The 13,447-nt window shown below is 43.5% G+C and overlaps 1 protein-coding gene across 2 annotated transcripts in view; it reads right to left on the bottom strand.

Moving 5' to 3' along the window:
• TAOK1 (TAO kinase 1) overlaps positions 1-13,447 on the bottom strand; it is a 65,085-nt gene that overhangs the window by 45,924 nt on the left and 5,714 nt on the right. The window lies entirely within an intron of this gene.

Raw genomic sequence — 13,447 nt, 5'->3', positions numbered from 1 at the left:
GTAAGAACATCCACAGACAGGTCGGGTAAGGTATTCCTGAAGGCTCCTGGCACCTCTTCTGAAGCATCCAGTTGTTACCACTGCCAGAAACAGCAGGTAGGACCAGACCAGTGATGTATTCTGGATGACAGTTTTTATACTGCTATTCTTCCAGGGTCAAACCAGCATTATCCTAACACACCTTGTTATGAAAAAGGCCAATTTTGTTTAACATGGGTTAATAAAATATACAACTGCTATCACAAACAGAAAAAGGTTTATCAAAGGGCTGCAGAGAAATAATCGTATCATGGAATGGTTTGGGTTGGAAGGGACCTTAAAGCTCATCCAGTTCCAGCCCCTGCCATGGGCAGGGACACCTTCCACTAGAGCAGCTTGCTCCAAGCCCCGTTCAACTGTACCCACAAGTGGAGTACCTTTACTGAGCTATTATTTCATGCATTTCTATAGCCTGTGAGCACCTCCTTTCCTGCTGGAATTCCCCAAAGTCAGGGCAATTTGTACAGTTTTACTCCAGCTCAGGCTGAGTATTTATTTTTCCTGTCTCCACATGACTGAGCAGAACAAGGTTTTGACCAGCACACAGCAAAGGGATGAGTCAAACAACCAAAAGCAAACAACAACAGATCAAAACCCACCTATTTTACCTACGTGAAGGAATGCTTCACCAGTGAGTTCTGCAAGGTCTAGATTACTTCTCTCTCTGCCTTTCACTTCAAGCAAAGCACAGTTTTCAATATGTATTAGGATTAAAAGCCTTTTAATTTGGTGAGTTTTATCTGCTTTCATGGAAACAAACGCTCATTTCAACTAATATACAAAACAATTTAGGTAGTGGTGGTTCAGGTGCAGAGTATAGCTCAGCTGGATAGTTAAGATCACAGGACTGAAGGTCCTATTAACTCCTGTTCCTGCTATTTTAAGCAACTATATAATAGAATCCAATCATCAAAACATAACCAACTCTGGACAACTTCTTAAAGCCACTCCTCTGGTTACAAAGCTGCTCCAGAACCCCACTCCCATTCTGATTAGGAACATATTTAAGAACTGATTTAGACTGTCTTACCGTTTGTGTTTACTACCTGTCAGTTTACACTGACTTACTCTTTTCCCCACGCTGCCCTTAAACAGTATTCTTCCCTTTTCCATATTGAGGAATAAGCACAAGTACAGAGATCTAATGTGTCCCCTTAGCCTCTTAGCTGAAAAAAGCAAGCCAGTTTTGTCTCCCTTATGATACAGGAGAAAAATAGCTTTCCAACACATCCCAACAGCCCTTCCTCAAATCTTTCCCTAATTAAGGGTCTTTTTCAAACATCCCTGAACAAAATTGTCCACATCTGCTTATTTCCTGGCCATATAGCATTAAACTTGAGGAATCACCACCATATCAGTGGATATACTCAAGTATTTCAACATCTTTCCATTTCTGATAAACCACACTTTTGTATTTCACCTACATAGTATATACATACAATATGTATTTTTACGTATTATGATATGCTTGTTGATACTGCATGACTGTGCACTCCATGCTATCCCACTTACATCCATACTACTGCAAATCCCCCAGCTCATTCCACCCTGCTGAGTGAGACTCCAGCCCTTCTTTGGATTGATGACACCCATAACTTTACCCCAGCAAATTCTATTAACATATTTACAGTCCTTTCACATGTACATCAAGCCCAAAACACCATTTAAAACTGTCTGAGGAAACTTGGAAACTATCAGCAGCTTCCCTTTAACCCATACTTCCTCCATTGACAGCACTAACTTACCTCCCCGCAGCCAGTCCTTAACCCACTAACACCACATTTGGCTTTAAGAAGCCTTCAACATGATGCTGTCCTGTTGGCCCTGTGCTGTACTAACATTCACCTACGTGACACGAACTGTACCTGCAGAGCTCCTCCATCCTGGCCACTGCCCTGCTCCATCACTTCTCCATCGACCCTCTCCTGTGGAGGACAGCCCCGTCCACAACCCATCCTTCCCCAAGCATGGCAAACACTGTACCAGTAGTGCTAAAATCAGGATCTGTGGGTGGGCATCCAAAGTATCCTTGCTGCAGATGGGGGAAAGCATAAGAGGTGTGTGACAACCACCATCGCTTTCACTCCTGTGCTGATGCCTGCCTACTGCACTCCCATCCCGCACACTTGTGCTCCGACTAGTCCTGCACATCCAGCTGCTGGCTGGAACAGAGACCTCCCCACCGTGGCACAGAAGTGAGATATGTGCTCTGCCTACCCAGAAATCCTGGGCCCATATGAAATTCCATAAACCCGGAAGATTTCTTGTGGAAGCTCTGACGTCACTTTCACACAGGAACAAGCATCCCTGCAGCGAGAGCTCAGTCTGAAGCAGAAGTTCCTAAAGGCCTGCTTCCCAAACCCAGGCAGTCACAGGTTCGTGTGCCACATTACAGCTGTTCCGTTTGCTGACATCTTCCCTCTTATGTACTTCTATACCCATCACCATAGCAACCTAATTCCTCAGAACATATAATGCAATTTTTGTATCTAGTCTATTAGAACAAAATTATTAAGGTTACAAAGGCAAGCACTCCAGAATTAGAAAGTGTCAGAATTCAGACTGCCATCTCCCTTGCCAACTCATCTTCTCCTGCTGCCTCCATCTCCCAGGCCCCCGAGTCACCTCTCCTGCAAGCCTCTAGCTCCATTTCTCCACCAGCTGTAGCTCCTTCCTCTCTGATTCCTCTGCAGCCACTAGACTTCTGTCCTGATGGATTCTTATCTCTCCTCTCTCATCTGACTTTTATGCCTCCTGCATTCACACCAGGCATTTTCCTCCTCCACACTGCCTGGGTGCTCTCCAGGAATGATTCACTCAACACAGGACAGAGATTCCCAACAGCCTAGAAACTGGAAACAAGAGGAGCCTCTCTGGCAGGGAAAAGTCCTTCTGATCTCCTATAGCCCAGGGCTGGAGCATCTTCAGCTGCTCTTTGAGGATAACCCCCTGCATAGCACTGGTTTACCCTCTTCTTATCACTGCACTGGAAGAGTGGGTCCACTGAGGAAAAGCCCCTGCTCCAGGAGGTGTTTTGCAATACAAAGAGATTCTCCACCTTGATGGAACTTACATAAAACAAATTAACCTTTATGCTTTACCTGTCCCTATCATTATTTATCTATATCTCACTAGGAGGAAGACACATGCATGGAATGCTCAAGTGTTGTGGTTTCTCTGAACACCAACATCTGCAAGCACTATAGAGGTGAGGAGTGGAATTCACTGCACTGGAATGTACCCAGGAAATTCAGATCTCTCCTTACTTCTGGTTTACTAAAAGGCCCATCAAATCACAGACTTCAGCATCCTACTGCTTGGCTGTCTCTCCACCAGAAAGACAGGTTAAGTCAATACATCATGTGCACACACAGAAGGTAAATGACTACATCTTTTCTCCAAAAACCTGCTTAAACAAAAATCATCTGGCTCTTCTCTGGTTTTGGCAGGATTACGACTTGTCCTCAGTACAAGGGATGAAAGAGGTAGGTCACCATCATCACCTGAAGCAAATAGTTGGAAGAACAATTCAGAAACAAGGCCCACAAAGCAGGTTTTAACGCCCAAGGTCCACCCTGCCCAGGTTGACTCTTGCTGGGAGTATTTAAACAATTTTTCTTCTGTACACTAAGTGAGAAATACAGCACTTCCTTGTGGCCTGAAGAGAGGAGGGAAGCACTGAAGTCTCTTGAACGTACAAACCAAGCATTACAGTGTTTTAAGGCTGAAAAGGCAATTTTAGCTCAAATAGGAACACATCCATCCTAAATCTGACACAAAACTGTAATCAGAAATGGGTCTATTCCACTAGCACAGACCCAAACACCTTTATATTTCACGGGTTCTTTGTGTGCTGGCACACAAAGCTGCTTAATCCAGCTGTTCTCTGCAATCATTCACAAAAGCAAATGAATGGAAAAGAAATAATCAGCAACCATTTCCAGCCCTACCCTTTAGTTGGGGTGAACAATAATTGGATTGCTTCAGTTGATGGACCAAACTATTTTCTGTGCCTTTAAATAAAAGGTTAATTGAGATATGGTGGAACCTGCTCTTACACTTGGGCTTGCTGAAAACAAGGCTGTCCTGCCTGTTTCAAGGACTCTTGCCTCAGCTTTTGCATGAGGCGAGGCAGGGAGCTGCAGACAGGTGCCTTTTCCAGGTCTGACCTGTAAAGGTATAAAGCCTCCAAAGAAAATACAACGACATTAATCTCACATTTCTCCTTAAGCACTCACTGCTGGCAGGATGGAGCTGGAAGGCCTCTGTCAGCACAGCACCTTGCTGGATGGCAGCAGTGGGTGTTGTGAGGAGTCTCTGATCTGAAGGCAATCAGTGACTTGGTCAAACCATACTACTCAGAGGCACAGAGTAATGCCATCTAATGAAGGATGGTAAATGGAGATGGTAAAAACTACTGCCCAGAGCTATAGCTACATGGCACAGCTGGAGCAGGATTAAGCTGCATGGTCTGAAGGACTTACTTAAAATGGTCTACAAATAGGTGACACAGGGGTCTGGCTATGAAGATAGAGAAGTAAAGCACCAGGGAACAAGGACAGTCCCAGGAAAGCAGTGGGACAGACCTTGCCAGGGGGACATTAGAAGGAAATCACCTGCTGCTTTGTTTTGGTGTTATTTGTGGGTTTTCTTGCCCCAGAAACAGGCCTTGGTATTGCCTCTCCATTTCCACGTTAGCACATGGACAACGTACAGAAAACACTGCATATTCCTCACATGAACCTCCCAGACACCCTCCTATTTCCCCAAAGAGTTTATCAGTTTCAGACAGAAAAAGAGAAACTGCCTGCATTAGAGTTTCAATACTGTCACCATATCTGTCCAGGTTCCCTTAAAATGGTTCTCTTCCTTAGAGCATTTAAGTGTCTGCCTTATCCACAGCTATGAGCAGTCCTTGTGCTGAGGCAGAAAAAGTTGCAGCATTTTCCATCTGAATTTGAAGAAAGCTCATGGAGTTTAAAAAGTAAAAGAACATGAGAAGACAATCAGCTGTTATCTAAAGAACGTCTTCATTAATGATAACTACACAGTTTAGTTTTCATCATGCCACAGACAGTTTGCACTGAGAAACTGCACTAGAATTTTGTCCTGGTGAACAGCAGAAGCCTTTAAGAAGAGGTTTTCCTTTTAAGACACAAGTGCTGGTTTGCACTGGGGTTGATGGGATTTAATTGTTGGTGAAAAGTAGAAGAAAAGCATTTCCCTGAAATAAAGACCACTCATTCTAAAGCTGAAATGTTACCAGTCCTTGGGATTCAAACCATGTATTGTCCATCAGGATGGAGAAAGCAAATCACAGCTCAGCATGGCGGTTTCACAGCCTTCAGGACACAGCTCTGCATGACTGACACTGGCCAACTGTCTCAACAGGGTGTAAGGACTGCACCTTCAATGTCTCCATTCACTGTGGCATTTCTCAGGTCTTATGCTGGGTCTGGAAACATGTGGGAAGACCAAAGGTTGCTCCGTTTCCCTTCTTTCTCTCAAGAGGATATTCTTCAACAGCCAAAACTCACAATGTCACATCTGGCTATACTTTCATTACCAAGGCCTAAAAAGCCCTGGTATTTGCTAAGTACATAGAGAGCTGCAACAAACATCCTTATCTTACAAACACATAAACTACATGACTAAGGGATGACCTGTCCAAGACCACACAACTTCACAGCAAGAACACAAAGGTCTAACATCCCATTTCTTATGCCAACCACTAAATACACAAGGTCTGTGCGTCTTTTTTAAGTTTCACCCAGTGCCCAGTCTATTAAAACAAAGAGTAGAGGTTGGAACTACATGATCTTAAGGTCCTTTCCAACCCTAACTATTCTATGATTCTATTTACCTGATTTTATAATCATGTCTCTCAATCTAAGTTACATTTATCACAAGACAGCGTGTTAAGCCTTTGCAGCACAAACGTATCAGTGAATAACAGACTTGTGATTGCTAACATCTTTTGCCTTGAGACTACCAGGCTGCATACAGCTGGAGAACATGGAGGCTGCAGGCTGTCTCTGCTCCAGTGGCTGGATAGAGGTAGATGCTCTCAGATTCCTTTACATCTATTTAGATTTGAGGAGATAAGCACCCACCTCACACACAAAAGAACACCCTCACATCCCTTTGGCAACCAACTGTTTGAAGGGGCACAGAGAAAGGAGCTCCTCACCCCAGAGGCTGCCTGTGAAGGGCACTGGTAGAGTGCTGCAGCAGAATAACACAGGACATTTTTGCACTCTTGCAGTTCTGCACAGCACCTACTCTAGGGATAAATAAAATTCCCATCTCCACAATCTCCAAGGCTGTCAATCTGACACCTTTTGTGAATACTAAATTCACACATACAAAGAACTTTCTCCTTTGTAGGTTTTGAAACATCTCACATGCCGTTTCCTGCTGGTAACTGAGCGAGCGGCATAATTTCATACCTGGCAATTTGAAACCTCTTTTCCAACAGTTTGGAATAATGGATTATGCCTTTTGTCAGTAGGAATAGACAAATAAGAGAAAGAGAAAAAAAACAACAGTAAAGTTTTGAGCAACATTTCCGCTATTAAAGAAGATTATCTGCTGACTGCTCCTGCTTCCTAAACAAAGGGGAAGTCAGGTGTCTATTTTACAGATTCTAAGGGTCTTGGATTTTTAAGCTGGGAAAAGTAGGGCAACCTCCTGATACCTTGGGCAGATACACCCTAACAACTAACCAGCGAGAGCTGCTCCTTCATCATGTATGCAGATCACCCATGCAGCCCAGCTGGACAGGGAGAACTCAACATGACATGCCAGAAAACAGCATTGACGTTTTGGATCCCAGCTATAAGGAGCAACCAGAAGTAATCAAGGTTCCTGAACACAAAAGGGCAAGGAGTATCAGATCCAGCATTGCTCAGTGCCCAGAAGTTCTTACTACATCTAGACAGCTTCTCAGAGACCACCACTCTATGGCCCACAAGCAATGCTCAGTTTGTAGCTTCCAAATACCTAAACCCACCTCTCTGCAGGTTATTCTGCAGTCATTTTAAATGTGAGAATAGCTAAAGCTTTAGCCTGAAAAAGAATAAACCTGCCCGTATTTACAAGAACCATATTGCCCAGTGCAGCTAACAAGCTGCATGAAAGCCAGTTGCTGCTAGGCCACAAAAGGGCTTCCATAAAGGAGGAAGAACTCGGATACACTCAAATTCTACAGGCTTGGACAAAAATGAGCCTGGTTCTATCAGTCCTGCAGTTGGTTTTGGCTGCTCCCCTGACGCTGGTCAGGGCCCAACAGTAATCTTGGTGGAAGGCTGGTGTTAGCACTGCCATGGTACTTATACAAACATCTGAAGGGGATGGGATAGTTCTCTGGTAGAAACCAATGCAAGAGTGACAAGAAATTGCTGTGCTTTAAGTACCTCCAAAATGGTTAAAAAATAGGGAAAGGTTGCTAATAAAAACGATCCCTGAAGCAAGGAGAACTTTGGTGTTTACAAAATGCCCCTATATCTGCATCTAGCACATCATATACATCACATCCTCCAGCAAGGCAGGAAGAAGTTATTTTTGAGAACCTGATAGTAAGAACTGAACAGAACTGCTGCTCCCGCCTTCTTTTTTCCTCTATGAAGCTAATTCCTGTTGTATAAAGTCAGCTTGAAAGCTCCTTTGAAAGCCAAAGGGGGAGGGAGGAGAGGGAGAATCAGATCTGCTTGTGTTTGCCATTTGACATTCAGGTCTCGTCCCCCCTGTTTTGTTTTCCTGGAGGACGCGGCGGAGGCGCAGACCTCGCGGAATGATGACATCACATCCACCAAAAACCCTAAACCCAAAGAGGAGGGAGGGAGGGCTCAGCTCTCCCGCAGAGCACAGCTCAGCAGCTCCGGACAGCAGTTCTGCTTCTGGCTATATTACCTCTGGGTAACAGTGCCATGCAGTAAAGGAATATTCCCTTCAGTACCCATCAAAACGGGGAATGCGACAAGCACAATCCTTCCCAGGTCAAGGAGGATCAAGTTAAAAGGTGTTTAGTTATAGAGGTATCATGAACACTATATGGTTTGATGCTTGTTTATGCCTGTTCTATCACAGGCTTTGAGTTATACAGGCAAGTGGCTTTTACCATGATAAAACACAGTATGTTTAAGTTGCTGTAAACTGGAAACTGCTCTCATTCAATCAGAATCCCAGACTGGTTTGTGTTGGAAGGGACCTTAAAGCTCCTCCAGCTCCAACCCCTGCCATGGGCAGGGACCCCTTCCACTGGAGCAGCTTGCTCCAAGCCCCTGTGTCCAACCTGGCCTTGAGCACTGCCAGGGATGGGGCAGCCACAGCTTCTCTGGGCACCCTGTGCCAGCGCCTCAGCACCCTCACAGGGAAGAGTTTCTGCCTAAGAGCTCATCTCAGTCTCCCCTCAGGCACATTAAAGCCATTCCCCTTGGCCTGTCCCTACAGGCCCCTGTCCAAAGCCCCTCTCACTTAAAAGCTTTATAAAGTTATTCCTTCCATATGAGGTAAGAATCCCGAGAAGCATCTTTCCTGCAGAGGACGTGCACATACTGCACCAGGGACAGAGGAGCTACTGGACGTGTAAGCATGCAGAAGGTAGCACCAGCAGAGGGAAAGAACACGCCTCTTGCAGTAAAGAGGCATTCATACCTTGTCTGTATGTTTTAGAACTCAGGAGAGGCCCGTGCCAGGACATGTGCACCGACTGCTCCACGTCATGAGGAGATTCATCCTTCGTGTAATACCTGAACTCAACACTTCAACACGACTTGCAAGCTCAGAAATAACAGGTTTTAAGTGAGAAAGACCTGCAGAATCTTCGAAGCAAATCTCCAAAACGCTTCTGGACACCAGACTTGATGGTACATGACCATTTTCCTTGCTCCTCACAATTTATGACTTAATTTTAAACAGCAACAATGAAAAAACAGCAATAAAAAAGGAAGAATTATAGAAAGGAATTAAATACCCTGTGGTCACGTGGTTCCTACTGAACAGCACAATGAATCATTCGGTATCTCTTCGCTATGATTTTTTGGGGTAATTAAATATGAAATTAAGGAGATTGCCATCTCCACCTTATGCACAAGCTAATCAGTATTAGCAGCCCGCTCCATTCAGACTGAATACTAATAGTTTCTCAAAGCAGCAAAACACAGCTTTGCCCTCAACTTAGGACAATATTCCAACAATAACATCAACTAACCAGGTCCCATTTGCAGAGTCTGTCCAGAAAAGGATTTTTAGGAGACTCCATCTTACAGGATCTCACACCTGCCCTGAACTTAGAAGTCCTGATTATTGCTCATCATCCACCTTAAGGGATTCTGGCATAAGAAATGGTTGATTTTGGTTAAAATGTAATTACAGATTTCAGTGAAGCAGGTGAAGTTTTCTATGGAGTTGGATTATAAGACTTCAAACAGTAAAATGGTAAGACACTGGAACAGGGTACCCAAACATCTCAATCTCCTGTCCTGGTGACTGAAGAGAAAGAAAACGAGACATTAAGGAAGCACCAAAGGAGGTGGTAACTCCACTCAGGAAAGGAATTCTACTCCTAGGTTTGCAGTCTGATCTGTTCTATCAGCCAGGCCCAGTGGAGCATGCCGAGTCCTGCTGGGTTACCTCTGGAGACTCCTCAGGACAGACGGACAGTGACCATCTCTGTAATTTTCTGTTTACATATTTACAGAACGTATTTTAGTGGTGAGACCGTATGTGTCATGTCCTTAGAAATGTTAATCACAGGCATGAAATCACATCTAGAAAACCCCTACATCAGCAGGTGCTCGATGCCTCCTAACCAGAACATAAGCAGACGAGAAGAATCACAACTCACACCATACTCTCCCTCCACTCATGCTGCTCCGTACCACTCATACTAGTCCCTGTCATCCTTGTTTCCCCAACACCTATATAAATGAGTAGGTAGATTTTGCAATGTGCATGATAAACAGGTATGAACCAGCACAGGTAACATTAGTTCCAAACCTGAAAGCATGTTGTGGAGAAGACTTGCTAAATTTCATATTCCATGGCTGTGGCAACATTGAACAAAAATCCCTCAGAAAACCAAGGTCTCAAAATAGGAAACACTTCACACTGGCAGTCAATTTTCAAGGTTTGAATGCTTTTTGGGGTATTCTACTTTTAAAATAATAGGAGTGAAGGAACAAAATCCTTAGTTTCATTATTTCCAAATAAGCCCCTGCAATTTTACTGCATAGATATGCCTTAAATGAATACCAACACTGCAAACCTCTCCGCAGAGACAGCTGAAGTAGAATCTAGAACAGATGAAAGTTACTTGTGATGAGCTGAGCAATGGCTCGCTCTGCAGTGCTTAGAGACTACTGATGCTACAGGGGCTCAAAGCTCTTCTTCCTTCCAGGTGACAACACTCAGGTTTCTACAGAAAACATCTGCATTACACACTAACCAGACCTTTAAGATGATGTGAGATTGAGCAGCAGCAGAGACTGCACAAACAGGATAACAGGATACACTCTTGCCTCCAAAGAGCTCCATGAAAATGACCACACAATCCCCAAGCCCTGCAATTATATATGCACAAGAGTATTTTTCACTTAGGTGAGATGTGCTCAGTTATCCCTGTGTGTGACTGACTCCCAAAATGGAAGGACTTTGTTGTTCATCAAGTTCAGGGACTGATTTACAATGCATTAAAGGCCCTTTCAGATTTATATAAAAACAAAAACCAGCAACCAGCACATCATAGTAACACAGAATATCACGAATTGCAAGACATAGCCAGTCATTAATGAACACCATCAAAGTGCCATTATGAGAAGAAAAATCCATATAGTACTCATACGATGAAACAAAAAAACCCAATCCCCTGCATTATTAGGAGGTCAGGGCCAGACTTTCAGGAAGAGATCTGGGACACAGGCACAGCACACCCTTCACAGCATCTTCTACACTGCTGCTTCTGCTTTACAACCTGGGGGTACTGAAGTCAGATGTTAACTGGGGACCAAGGATACAAATTCTTCTACCTCTGTCATCACTCATGCTGGGCATATCACTCCTCTACCTCTACTTCAGCATCTCCACCTTTTAAGTGTGAAAAATAAATGTGCATTCATCACCCATTTAAAATACTTTGAGATTTATGGATGAAATTCAGAACTGGGAATTACTATTATTATCTTGCCAACTCAGAGAAAAGTATAAAAACATCACATAGGTAAAATAATCTGTGTTATAGCTTACTTAGATTTCTATTTGTGTACTAATATTTCATTTCTCATCATACTAATGATAGCTATTTCTATTTAAACATAAAAATATTTGTAATACCTACAAGCAGCACAGTGATTATACCACTTTATAGTCACTACAGTAATTAGTTTTCAGTACCAGGGTGTGCGATGGGAAGACTATTCAAATAAGGATCAAACACCCTGGTGCTGGACCAGCCACTGTGGAAAGACTCTGGAGCCCAGGTGTTGGCCTGCTTGCAGTCACCCACAATCACCAACTCCTGCAGCAGGGGAAATACAAGGTACTTATAATGTGTGAATTCTTATTTTCAAGAGGGAGAAGCTACTTCAGAAAAAGCATCTACCATTAAAGTATTTTGGAAAAGGACTTTTCAATAAACGAGTAAATAATTCTTTAAATGTTCTTTATGGCTTTGTGACTTCTTATGAGCCAGTGCAGGTAAATCACATTCTTTATAAGTAAACTATTTTCATGTTACTCTAGTATCCAAAGTGCTCTACTTGTGATTGTCAAATCAGGAACAAATCTTTTACCCAGTCTTGTTTTCATAAACAAATCTATAACAGTAGTACTGCAATGAAATCAAAGGTAATGGCGAGGATGAGAACTTGCTGCTTCTGGAACATTTTATTTTGGTTTAAAAGCACACATATATTGACCCCTCTTTAAGCACAGGTTATTGGAAGAGTTTGGAACCCTGCACTCTGTCTTCGCAGTCAGCAACAGCGAAATTTGGAAGACTGGTCAGTTTGGGACTGCTGTGTAGGCTGATCAGGTAAGAACATGGTCAACTTGTGAGCTAGGAGCTCACAGCAACACCTGAGAGTGGGAGAAGGAAGTATTTCCAGTGATAGCTATTCAATCAACTGAACTCACACCAAGCATCCTGATACTAAGCACTCCTCCCCCTCCATGGGCACATTCCTTGTAAGGCTCTGGGTGCCTGACGTGGCTTTTGGGTCAGAGATGCCCTAAAATTCTTCACCTATGTACTGTGTCAAATGAAGTGAAAAAATAATCTTCCATCCTCCACAAAGGACAGATGATCAGCATTCGGATGGGTTCGCCTGCATTCTTGCTGCAAAACGGGCAGGTCCCAGCAAGAATTAACAGGAGGTTCTACCACACACCTCCAGCCAGAGACTAACCTAGTTTTAAATACTTCAAAGCATGGGTTAGAGGGGGTTTTGTGTGCAAAGGGAAGAAGGAAAATTAAGCCAAAAACCCAGGTAAGAGTTCAGGGTTTGCTTATATGGCAATTAACCTTAATAAAAATGGAGCCTGGCATTCTTAGCAAGGCCCTGCTTCTGAAACATATCATTATTTCCTTCCCAACTTTGATATGCACTTCTAGAAGCCAGCATGAAACTTTGTCAAGGCCTAAGTTACCCTCTTTTTTAATTAAAGTTGCAAGCCTTCATAGAAACCTCAGTCTAGGAGCTTGCCTGTGTACTAGGATGTACTGAGCAAGTAGAAAGTGGGGTTCGTACCAGTTCATCTGATGCCAGGGAAAATCATATCACTGCAACAGTTAGTCTTTATGGGTGGTGAAACTGCATTACTACAATTAGCATGGTACATAATTCCCAAGACAAGACTTGAGTATGCAAAGGGTAATAAAAAAGCCCAGGGAAACGTGGGAGGGTGGTGGATTTAAAGGTGGATTTAACGATGATCACGTGCTATGCCTAGATCTTGTGCTCTGACCCTTGAAGAAGATGACAGCTCACCTAGGGGTATGCAGTCAAATCACACATAAATAGATTTCAAAACCAGGGTTTAACTAGTTTGCTATCTAGGCCAAGAAACAGTTCTGGAACACATTTAACACAGTTTAATCGTATCGAATCATGGCTGGCCCAGAACTGATTTTAACAACTGTCAACTGCTCCTTGGAACGGGCAAAGCCAAAGGCAAAGATCACGGCATACAGTGTACGAAGAACTCGGAGACAACCCAAACATGCAGAGCAGCAGCAGTAAAGCACATTCAAATCCCATGATCTTTATTCAGATTGGGTTACAAGGAAGTGGGAACTGGGAGGAGCTAATCCTAGTGACAACTGCAAGGCAGAACTAAAGCAGAAACATGTTGTGCTGCCATCAGGACACAGCTTGAGAAATCCCAATATCTGATGGAGAAAGTTGCTGCA

This window comes from Neopsephotus bourkii, unplaced genomic scaffold (assembly GCF_033783945.1).
Source record: "Neopsephotus bourkii isolate Nb327-2 ecotype Australia unplaced genomic scaffold, CSIRO-AGI_Nbou_v1 NB_1154, whole genome shotgun sequence".
NCBI classification, from domain to species: Eukaryota; Metazoa; Chordata; class Aves; order Psittaciformes; family Psittacidae; genus Neopsephotus; species Neopsephotus bourkii.
This window is presented reverse-complemented; position numbering and strand designations above follow the sequence as displayed.